Source organism: Thunnus thynnus, chromosome 5 (assembly GCF_963924715.1).
Source record: "Thunnus thynnus chromosome 5, fThuThy2.1, whole genome shotgun sequence".
NCBI classification, from domain to species: Eukaryota; Metazoa; Chordata; class Actinopteri; order Scombriformes; family Scombridae; genus Thunnus; species Thunnus thynnus.
The window spans coordinates 13341254-13353882 of record NC_089521.1 but is presented as its reverse complement, the minus strand read 5'-3'; the positions used below and the strand labels follow the sequence as shown (position 1 = coordinate 13353882).

Genomic DNA, 12629 nt, shown 5'->3' with positions numbered 1-12629 from the left:
CTAGGTTGCTAGAGAGGAGGTTGTTACCCTTTCCCTTTAAAGAAATCTACATAAAATAATAATAGAAAATAATTTAACAATTCAAGACAGTACTCTGTTTCTTATAGGCGCTGTAACTTCAACTCACATATGTAAAGCAGGTTAGGGATTATCAGCATCACAAAACCAATCCCAATCACACTTATCTTATACTGTTGCTGCTATGAATCCCATCCCCTTACAAGATTTCAATCTTTAAAAGGATTTTCCTTTTTCCTGCTTCAGGTGTTCCATGTTGATAAGCGATCCATTTCTTGTGGAAAGATCAAAAATCTTCTGTGCTACCTCAAGGATAAACGCCTTTTGGGGATGGTTTTTATTCTGTTATGATAATTATATTATCACGCTTAAAGCTTTACGGGGATGTTAGTTACAGATGTAGCCAAAAAAATTGGTACCCTTCCATGTTTTGTTTTTTTTTAAACAAAATTTTCTCTGTATTAAGGTGAAACTATATGGCATATAGTATTAAGTTGGAAGTATATGGTATCCATCATTCTTTATTTCACATTGGATATAACTAAAACTTTGCTCTTGATTTACATCTCAACATATTATTTGAAACAATGAAACATATGAAAATGGCATGGCCAAAACTATTGGTACCCTTAAAGGTCCAGTGTGTAATATGTGTGGTATTTAGCGGCCTCTAACAGTGAGGTTCTAGATGGAAGCACTCTGCTGCTCACCCCTCCCCTCCCTAAGACTTTGGAGAGATTCCAGAAGCTACGGTGGCCTTCAAGGACAAGAAGCTATTTGCTTAAGATGTCATCGTCCACGACAACTTCGAGCATTGCTAACAAGTCAAGCGAAGAGGTGAAGATGTATTTAATTATTTAGTCTATAATACTATAGGTTATAGCTCACAAGTAAGATAGCAATTATAAGTGTTTTATTGTTTTGGTAATACAAGCTAACATTAGCAACATCATGCTAAATAAAACTTACATTATTTTATTCTAACATTAGGCATTATTGATTGCGAGATAGTGTTGGCAGGATAACGTTACATATTTTATTATCGGTTTGCAGAGTCAAGTACCGGAGGTTAGAGGAGGAGGAAGAGGGCGAGAAAGAGGGCGAGTTAGCGGTTCTGCTGCAGGCAGGGCCAGGCGAGGGAGGAGAGCAAACACCGGCACCGCGGAAGCAGGGGAAGAGGCTGGAAACCCTCCGAAGGGACCGAAGCGACTGAGGTTTGTGACGTTATTTATACAATTATTTTATCATATTCCTACCCGTTCTGCACGATATTAAAAATGGCAATACAACACAAAGTGGTATTTACATAGCAGCTCTGTGCTTTACATTACTGTAGTCTGTATAGTTTGATGTGTTATCAGTGTAATGTGAGTCAGTAGCCCCTTTTACACAGCCCGTTCAAGGCGGAAATACTGCGCCTGTAATCCGCCTCGCTGTTCTGTTTAGCCCATATTCAGACCAAATCAGGCTGCGCAGCGCAGAGCTGCAGGGTTGAGGTGTGTGGGTACTAACCGCTGTGAAACAATCAGAAAATAACATTTATCGATCTGATTCACCGGCTTCCTCACTACCGTTACTAGCACTCCCTCTCTTCATTCACCCTCTAGCTCACTCGACCACAGCTGCTCTCTTTGTCTTTCTCTTGTCTTTTTAAAATGAGTCAGGAAGCCGACAGAAAAGTCTAACTTTACTTTGAACGTTATCAAATGAAGAGAAATGTCCTCCCCTAGAGGCTACTGAAAACATCAGCAACACTACTGAATGACTATGTAAATACTATATAGGAACAGTATCGAGCAGCAATATTTTGACTTTTTAAAAAAATCATGTTATTGTTGTAGACATGTTTGGGAACACTGGACAGCCTATAATCCATATTCTGCACTACCATTACCATATTTCCAACATATCATGAAACTTATAACCTATAAAGCCTTATCTGTGTTTTTCCTGTTTTATTTTTTCAGAAACTTCTTGAAGAGATGACCTTGGAGGAGCACAGGCAGCTCACCAGTGAACTGCTTCAGAGGCAGCCAGGGTTAATTTTTGATGCCTTGATGATGCATCAGTGCAGACATGGTGTCCCACCGTTTGCTGGAGTGCCAGGGGTACCATGGTGTACTTGTAGTAGCTGTACAGACATACCTACGGACCAGGAGAGGAAATGCTGTGGCCAGTGCCCTGCAGATTGTGTAATAATAATACCGCACTTCTCCCAGTACTTTTTATGCATTCACAGGCGGTACTGGGAGGACATTATGGTATTTGGCCAAACCAGGAAGCCTGGGGATGACAACCAGGAGTGCTGTTATGCTGCCTATAGACATTTCATCTATTGACAGCATGGCTCTTTAGGCCAGGGAAACCGACTTGTCATCCCCAGTTGCTGTGTTTGGAGGATCAGGGACAAGTTCCCTGGTCGTCCAAAGACATCACACTGGTTTCACACCTGGCCTCTGAGTTTCCCTCCAGGTCCTCTGGAACGTCCACACAGTATCTCAGGTACTCACACACCTGCCTGTTCATCATCAAGGCATCAAATCATCTCATATTTATTTGTTACATTTCTGATATTTTATTTATTTTATACTTGTTCTATACATTTTCTATATTTACATATTTTCTGGATAATTATTAAACTTTTTGTTTATATATTCACATTTGTTCAACTTAAATGTGCAAGTTTACCAAATAAAAGATATTCATCAGATGTGCTGTGATAATTGCATTGATAAATATATTAATATATACTTATACAATGACAGTATTTCCCTGCAGTCAGTATATTGTCATTACCACTTCCACCATTCATTTATATGTCATTATTCATATTTATAAAGCAACATAAAACAGTAGTGAAGTTGGGATACCACTGATCCTCAGAACAGGGCACTGTAGTACATGTTATGGATTAATTTTCATTGCCACTTCAAGTTATGTTTTCTGTAATTCACTAGTTTGAACCACAAAATAAAAATATAAAAAACGACACTAAGAATAATGACATTTGTAATAAAAATACATTTTATTTAACAGAAACATTTTTGGACATCCTTTTCAATCTGAACAATAAAAGGATAACATAAACATGCAGCTTTTACTGTTCAAATACAAACATATTGACAGCTTATTGTGTGTTCTTCAGAGTTGATTCTGATAAAGACAGAATAATCTATCAAATCATTAGTCTGTTTGAACACTAAAAGCAGTGTGATTAAACTTATCTGATCCACTTCCAGCAGTCAAATTGCCGCACATATAATAGCTGACAAGGGTCAGACCAATACCACACCAAAGGTATTCAATTTACTGCTCTGGATGAAGATGCTCTCATGGCAGGAACAACACCCGTGATTCACTGGCACTGCTGTTCCTCATCTGCTCCAGGAGCTGTGTGTAGAGCAGCAGCTGCATGGAAAACTGCTTCTGTGGAAGACAGTACCATTACACATAGAGTTGATTTACTATTTCATACATTTTATACAGTTGTACATGTGAAAATATTGCTATTTAAACAAGAGTAGGACTTACAGGGTAAATTAATATGCTACAAAGGCAAACAAATGTGTATCACTTACCTGGACCTCCTGACTTGGTTTGCAATACTTCTGATATGGCAGGTATGAATGTCACAGACATGGTGAATAATGCCAATCCATAGTGCCTGAGAAAAATAAAACAGCACAAATTAATTAACTTACTATTTTAAATCATCTATCTATCTATCTATCTATCTATTTATCTATCTATCTATCTATCTATCTATCTATCTATCTATCTATCTAATGTGCTCACCAGAAACTGTTCAACCTTATTCCATGCAGATTTTCATCCCAACAACAGACTAGATCAGATTATTTAATTGATTAACACACTTTCAGTCAGAGACAAGTAGCTATTCAGTGAAATCAACTTTTATTGTCTTTGGTTGTAATGAAAACCAATGTACTATGTCACTTTAGGATGACGATAAAGGCAATACCATGCATCGATGCTACAGGACCTCTCTCATAGCTGGAGAAACAACAGCAACATCAAGAAAATAAGTGCTTTATGACACAGTCACAAACCCTTGTAATACATTATGTTACATCCTAAGATGCTGGGAGCCTTGGCTGGCCTGGATAAACACACCAAAATAAATAACAGAAAAATTCTACTTCTGACTGATAAATGTAAAATTAAAACTCTGGTAGCAATTACATGTTTTTCAACATTGAAACAGGGAAAACGTTACTTGTGTTGGACTAGAAGCTAACTTTGCCCCCTAATGTGTACATGTGCTCCTAAATGACAAATCAGGAGCAAACAATGAAATCATGGAGCACTGTGAAAAATATAAATATAAATTCACAGGATGTATTAATTCAGTGATGAGCAGACTTCTCCTCAGTTTATCTTTCACACTAACTCATTACTCTGACTTACTGTCTTTAGCACATCACCAGCGCTCAATATCTTAGTTATCAGTCAATGTGTTGTCTTACTGCCACAGAAAATGAATAAATCGTTGGGTTATTAGCACGACGTTGCCTCCTTGTTGTCTCTTGTCAGACCACCAGCTCCGTGAGAGGCACAAACTGAAGCTAAAGTGTGCTAATATTTAACGTTATGTGGCGGCGTTTCTTTTCAGGGAAACTAATGTACTGCTAATAAACATTGTACATCATCTAGGTTTTGAACCATTACCAGCGGGGCAAAATAAATATACATTACACTCTTACCTGTCCAGCAGTAAACAGGAAACTTCGCCATCAGTCTGCAAACATTTCTCTCATCAGGGATTTCCATCTGGGTTTATCCTCGTTTTATGCCGTTGCTTGTCCCGATTTCGTTAAGCTTCTTTGTGTTTTAATTTCTTTGACGACGACATTTCACGCTCCTGTGAATTTCTAAATGAGTATGATCCTCCATTTATCAGATTTTGGTTTCAAAAACTTCTCACAATACAAAATGTTTGGTCCGTTCTTCTTCGTTTTAAAACCAGTGCATTTCCGGTAGTCTCCCACTGAATCCAAAACGCGTAAGGCTCTCACTGGAGCCAGTGTTAGGTTTGTCTGTTCTGCGCTACTGTAGAAACAATGCGATGCAACATGGCGGCCACCGTGGAGGGGGACCCGCTCCCATGTAGATATAAAGGGCTTATTTCTAAGGTAAGGAAAACACAACAATTATTATTTTCAGCTGATTAGACACTAATTAAGATATACTTATAAATAATCTATTCAATTTTTACCAAGTCTGTTTTTTTAGATGTTACTAAATACTACACACTAGACCTTTAACTTAATATTTAGTAGCACAGCCTTTGGAGGCAGTAACTGCAGTCAAGCGCTTTCTGTAACTCTGAACAATGTTTCTACACTTCTCCACTGGTAGTTTGGCCCAACTACTCCAGTACTCCAGATGTTCAATAGGATTCAGATCACGACTCATAGCAGGCCACTTCAGAATGGTCCAGCGTTTTCTTCTCATCCACTCTTGGGTGCTTTTTGATGAATGTTTGGGGTCATTATCTTGCTGGAAGACCCATGACCTGCGAATAAGACACAGCTTTCTGACATTGGGCTGTATGTTTCGCTCCAAAATGCCTTGATAGTCTTCTGATTTCATTGTGCCCTGCACAGACTCAAGTCACCCAGTGCCTGAGGCAGCAAAGCAACCCCAAAACATCACTCAGCCTCCTCTATGTTTAACGGTAGGCATGGTGTTCTTTTCTTTGAAGGCTTAATTTTTTATTCTGTAAACCTAGGGTTGGTGTGATTTACCAAAAAGCTCTAATTTTGTTTCATCTGTCCAAAGCATGTTCTCCCAGAAGGACTGTGGCTTGTCAACATGCATTTTGGCAAAGTCTAGTCTGGCTTTTTTGTGTCTCCCTTTTAGAAGTGAGGTCTTCCTGGGTCTTCTACCATGGAGCCCATTTTCAGCAACAGATTGGAAGGACGCTCCAGTGGAGCCACGGTCTGGATCCAGGCAGGTTTCAACAGCATCACCTGGATGGTCCGGAGCTTCGTCTGGCAGTGTGGCAAAGTGATTTGTCAAGTGGAATGGTGGGGGAGAAACAATTGGTCCCCTGCTCCTTCATCCACCACCTCCAACCAGGTTGCCTGTGGGTCAAGCAAGATGATGGCCAAGGGTGTATTGGATCCCACAGTATGGTATCTGTGATGGCGGAGTTCATGGCCGAGATCCTCTTTGCCTGTGCAGCTGCTGTGTTGATATACCTCAACAGTAAGGAGTCCTTCTTCCACAGCTCTGCGGAGAGAGATATCTTCCTTCAGATATCTTCCTTCTATCAACATGCCCTTTACAGGGCATGTGAAGGGCATGTTGATAGCCCCTCACAGGGCATGTTGATAGAGTAAAAATAGCAGTGATGTTTTCTGCAGTCCCTGTTAGCTAGCTAGCTCCATTTCTAAAAATAAGCCGGTGCTAGCAGCAAATCCACTTGTGCCAGGCTAACCCAACCAGGGCACTAAAAAACATATAGGTAAAACAACCCGGATCTAAAAGAGTAGCATAAAAATGTAGTTTAAAACTAGATAAAATGCCAATTCATGAGAAAGCTTCTGGTGAACAAACACAACAGGGCAAATACCTTTCTAAACAAAACATTACCTGTACAATGTCTGCAATATTGTTCACTATTGCTGTGAATACACTGATTGAGAGTTGGGCTCAAATAAGTTTTGTTTTTTTGTTTTTTCATCTCTCTGTCAAAAGGAATCCTAAAAGTATCACTGTACTAAAGCTAAGTTAGTTGGAACTGGAACTTTCTTTTTGGAAAACTATGATGGCTTCCCAGTGTATACATATGCACAAATGACATAATGGGTTATATAAGTTGATAACATTTTATAATTGTGTCAGAATACTTTATATGTCAAAGTCCACTGCTGAGAAAATACAATAAATAGAGGCAGAAGCTCAGGCTGACAAATCTAATGTCAACCAGCCGTGCCTCTATCCTGGACCATATACAATTTGTTTTGCTGGGTGATTTAGTATGCAGTAATAAGTTTCACTCCACTGTTTTTATTGGACTCTGTAGCTTACACCAGTTCAGAGGGAGGTGGTGTGTGCCAAAGGGGAGCTTGAAACGATCTTCAAAGATACAAAAACAAAAAATGCCAACAGGAGCAAGAGGACAGTTGGGTTTCTGTAATGTAACCATCATAGCTTGTAACCACTGGCAGATGTTGTGGTTACTAAAGCTACAGTTAGTGTAGACAGTATGGGGATGTTCAGACTTTTTCCTAACCTCTTCCCAGTTACACAGAAAGGGGTAAAGTTAAGTGAATTTTGAATTGCCCAATATCACAGTGTCTCATTAGGCAATACCAGCCCACATTACCAATAGCTGCTGACCCAGCAAAAGCTCTCCAAAAAGAGTTCACATTGCTTTGAGTGCATCTCGTCTGTCCTTCAGAACTGTCCAGATAGTTACTTTGAAAAAGGATTGAGCAGAGTCCTAATGTTATCTGTGCAAATACGCTTTATGTTTAATAATTGAACTTTTTTTTGTTTTGTTTTGTTTTATTGAACTCATTTACACATATACAAATAATATCTTAGGTGAGGTGACAATTTTCTGCAATTAAAGGTACAGTTTGTAGAATTTAGTGGCATTTTGTGGAATGGACTTGGCAGAAATTGAATATAATATTCATGAATGCTTTGAAAAGAATTGTTGTGTTTTTGTTACCTTAGAATGAGCCCTTTATATCTACATAGGGAGCAGGTCCTCTTCCACGGGGGCCGCCATATTGCACCGCTATGTTTCTACAGTAGCCCAGAACGGACAAACCAAACACTTGCTCTAGAGAAGGCCTTTTGGATTTTTTGTGAGTTTCACAGCCACCGTAGGATCTCCTACATGTTTAGTAGGGAAGGGGGAGGGGTAGGGGTATTCATTTGGTTGCAACCTGAAACCTCACAGCTAGATAACACTAAATCCTACACACTGGTCCTTTTACATTTACACTAACTTGTCTAATGGTTAAGTGTATGCTAACAAAAAAATAAATGATAGATTCATGAACTGTATTTCTATTTTAATATTAGCATGACAGAATTATGGTCATCGTGGTACAAGTGTTAAATGAAGATCCTCAAACACAAACAGTCATAAATCCAGCTGTAACAAAAAAAATGCAGCTATCAAACTAACCTCCAGGTGGTCAAAATAGCAGCAGCTGTGACCTCCTTTCCCTGTAGGTGGCGACATTAACATGTCTACATCTGCCGGTCTTAACCAGAGCTGCTAATGTTCCTTTGGGTGGTGCAGGCATTGTCAGTCAAAGAGTGGGCAGGTGAGATGTAAGTCATGCATCTCCCCTGGATGAAACACAGCATAGACACATTTTGCTTACACTGAAAATGTTTTAATTTACTCCAAATCAAAGGTGCAGCAAACTGTATGTTTCCAACAAGTGTATAGGCTAATTTAATCAAATTCATTAACAAAAGAATAATAATCATCCTTTATCTTGCCAGCTTCAAGTTTGCAAACTTGTGTGTACATAATTAATTCCTCAATTCCCTCACCAGTGTTTTCAGACTGTTTTGGGTAACGCTTTTTAATTAGATACCCCTCAAGCACTGGAGCACCTTGTTTCAATTACACATCATACAGAATTAAAGTATCATAAAACATCATTACCATTAATGTGCACATCCTCATTCAAACCAATTACAGTCATCTCTGTACCTTTACTGTCAGTTGAAAGGGAGATGCTGAGAAGAGAGGAGGAAGAAAAAACCTCCCCAATGGGCATTTTTCCCCTCTTTTCAAGCTGGCAGGTTATCTCCACCACCAGGTATGTAACGTCAAGGGGCCAACGTGCACCTGTACTTCACACTACTCTTCTGATGAATGCAGTAGTGATGATTTGGTTGGCCATGTAGAACTGATATCAAAGGCTCCTTTTAGTTGTGACCAGTAACTTGTACAAATCACACTGTTGGAATATCTGTCAGTCCCAATAATGTACCAGCTTTCATGTATTTCTAGTGTCACATTTTGAAGGAGTAACACTCTGCAGACCAAAAAAAAAAAAAAAAAGAGCTTTTGTGACTGTGTTTCAAGTGGCGAGAGACTGAACTTCATGGCAACAGGTGAGCTCAATAGTACACTTCCAGCAAGTCCATCGTTAAATTGGTGATATCAGCTAGTGTGTGCCTAATTCATGGCACAGAATCAAAATAAATTTAATATGAGTTTATAATTAGCTCCCAAAGTTGATGTAGTAGGGGTCATGTGTTTCTTCATTTTATTTAAAGAAGCTTAGCAGATACCTGAATTATCCTAATAACTAATAACTGACCATTCACTAAACCCCTCCAAACAGCAACTTTCCAATCATAGCTAATATCTCAGCAACTGTAACTAAACACAGCAGGTCAAGCTGTGGATTTCTCTGCATGCCAAAGCAGTGTGCAAGAGGCTCTAGTAAGAGCAATATTTGGCCTTCTATAGATTTGAAGGGGTTATCATTCTTTTTGGCCTTTCAAAAACCAAAAATATGAGCACAGATGTATACAAAATGGATTATACACCAACTCTATTGTAAATTGCAAACGTTAGCATGTCCAGCTAACTAGCTAGTAATGTACACATGAATGTATTATAGGAATGGATAACAGACTCAACAGACTATTTCTCCCATTGCCCACTGGTTTGGCCCATAGACTTTACATAGAGATGACATCACACACTTTAAAATCATTTATCTAGGCTGGGGGAAAGTTTTACAGACATAAAACCTTTATGGATTCAAAATTCATCATACAAAGAGTAATAAAAAAGTAGTAAATTGTTTGAGATGTCCTGTCAACAGTTTTATAATGGCAGTCTATGAGGAAACTGCTTTTTGGGCTGCAGTGGATTTTTTGTTGCAATACTGTGAGTGGAAGCTGGGAAAAATTGGCAGCAAGGCTGAGCACTGTGTGGCGTCATAGACAGATCTCTTAATACATTCATGGTCGTGCATTAACAGAAAACAAGCATAGTAACAGTAAGTAGGGGGGTGGGCCTTAGTGAACTGTCAGTTGCATCAGCATTTAGTGTCTTCTTTTCAAGTCTTCTTTTGTCTTCTTTTCTGTTGGTTATAGTTCACAAATAAGTATGCCACAATTTTACACTATGTTATAAAGCACTTTTTGTTTTTGTGATTTGGGAGGATGAACATTCAAATGGTCTGAGGCAATCTAACATCATTGAAACTTTACTCAACATTCTGTCATGTTAACATGTTGCAACAGTTTACTGCAGTTTCCTTAAACATTTTGCATAGGAAAATGTATACATGAATGAACAAAGCAATAAAAGGCACACACAATCATTCTGTACCTATCCAGCCACCATTAGCAGTGGTAAAAAACCTTAAATCCCTAGTGAAGTTGTTTAGGAGTGCCTTTAGCGAGAATGATATCAGCCTCACAAAGAGAGGTATGCGGCAGCCATGGTCTTAAAGATGGAATCACTCAAAAGGAACACTGGGCATAAGCACAGAGCTCAGCGCGATGCAGGCTGACTGCAGCTGAAAATTGGCAAGTGACCCTTGAGACAGGTCAGTCCCAATTCACAGACAGCAAATTGTGTGGAAGGCATTGATTAATGGGGAAGACACAACTCGTTATGGCCTTGTGGTGTCATCCTCTGCCTCCTCCTCACTATCCCTGTACCTTCACTTACTGTTGAAATCAGACTAGTGGCTAAAATAACACTTCACCAATTGATCTTAGCCCATAATTAATGGCACCACTGGTCTAATTTGTGAACAAGTATCTGCTTATAACATGACAGAAGGAGGGCACTTGAAGACGAGCCAAGAATAGATCTGCCTTACAGCTGGTTTTACTTCATAAGGCATGACTGGTGACGGGGGTGGGGCAGGGCTCTGCCTTACAGACAGCACTCCACATGAATCATGTCAATGTTGTGTAATTTGAAATTGATCATATTTGCCTCAACTCATAACCTTTATGACATTCCAGATATTTAGAACTGGAGGACAGCAAACAATGTGAAATATGAAATTGCTGGCCAAAGAAAAAAACTCACTGGAAAAAAAAACCCCCACTAAAACCAGATACTATGTCTATTTTACTATTTGTTCCTGTTTACTGTATATGGGAGACCACACAGAAATATACTGTGTATACTGAGTAATATACTGAGTAATACATAAAAAATCTATTGCATTTTTCATCACTTAATTGTAGCAGTAGTGTTGGTACTGAAAATGAAGAGGACATTTTGTGTACACAGACTAAATGTCAGCACTGCAGCATGCAAACCTGCTGTTAAAGAAGCAATATAGTAAGGATATTGTTTCTTTGATATGATCTGTAACCTTGATAAGTGGGAGGTATGAGTTATTCAGACTTAACACTTTATATAGTACAGTTTATCATTCACAGGCAACTGCCCATTATAAAATGGACATATTAAGTTACATCAAATGACTTGTTGCTTTTACACATTGTAAAGGCAACAGTAGTTGGATAAATATCAATCCCTACCCCATGTCTTTCACACAATGACAGGTGACAGGTGATATTATATTAGTTGTGTCACCTGTGACTAGCCTACTGTGTCATGAGAGAGGGGCAGAAGAGACATGTTCAAAAAGGAAAATGACAGTGGATGACAGATTACAGTGCAATCCATCATCTCTGGTGACTCTATGTGAGGCTGGGCCTCATGAGGGTTCATTTTTCCAGGAAACAATAGCAGGGAAGATAGCACAACTTTCAAAATTTAGGAGTAAAACTATTAATGGGACTTGATGTATGGATATGGATCAGCATTAAAGTATAACATACTAAGAATAGGCCTAAGTTGAGTCAGTAAAAGACTGTCTTCAATTAGTCAAATTTAAAAAGTCACTTTTAGGTTGGTGGACCCAGTTAATTAAAGTATGGGAAAATAAAAAAAAGGAAACTCAATTTAACATGGCTAGGTTAAAGCTGGAGTGTGGGACTTTTGTCTCCCCTTCTGGTATTGAGAGTAATTACAATAACACTGTTGACACGTGCTTACATCATAGGCTCCACCGTAGCCTACTCCATTGCGGCTGTAAAACGGTGGATAAATTGTTTTGAGTGTCACACAACCCCCACATAATGATTTGTTTCACTTTGATCCATTCAGTCCAATAACATTTGGAAAATTTAGAAGGGCTACACGATTAAATAATTTTATCCCCATTCAAGTTAGAAGAGAGCTAACTGGAAGTCAGCTGGCTCAGCTGACGGAAGTCTGCATTTATGCATTTATTTGGCCAGCACAGGAATCTCAAACCCAACACCAGATTAAAAACTCTGGTATACTGTGAAATACAGAGAGATTTACCTGGTGATGATAGGCTTAATCAGCATTGTGTGAACTCATTTAGCAAGGGACTGAATGTAACAGAAATGTATTTATATGTAAAAGTTCCACACTGCAGGTTTAAGTTCAACAATTATTAATAGGAGAAATTATGCACTTGGTGAGAGATTTAGTACCACTGTGAGGAAAACCATTGGAGAACAGTACAGGTGTTTAGTGGGTGACTAGGGTTAACTAACAACACCTTGCCCTGTATTGTTCCACTTCATGTTTT

The 12629-nt window shown here is 39.0% G+C and overlaps 1 long non-coding RNA gene across 1 annotated transcript; it reads left to right on the top strand.

Moving 5' to 3' along the window:
• Positions 1–375: 375 nt before the first annotated feature.
• On the top strand, positions 376–2419 carry LOC137183811 (uncharacterized). Its single transcript, XR_010928541.1, has 3 exons — positions 376–855; positions 1072–1232; positions 1986–2419. It is a non-coding gene; the product is annotated as an uncharacterized lncRNA (long non-coding RNA).
• Positions 2420–12629: the final 10210 nt, after the last annotated feature.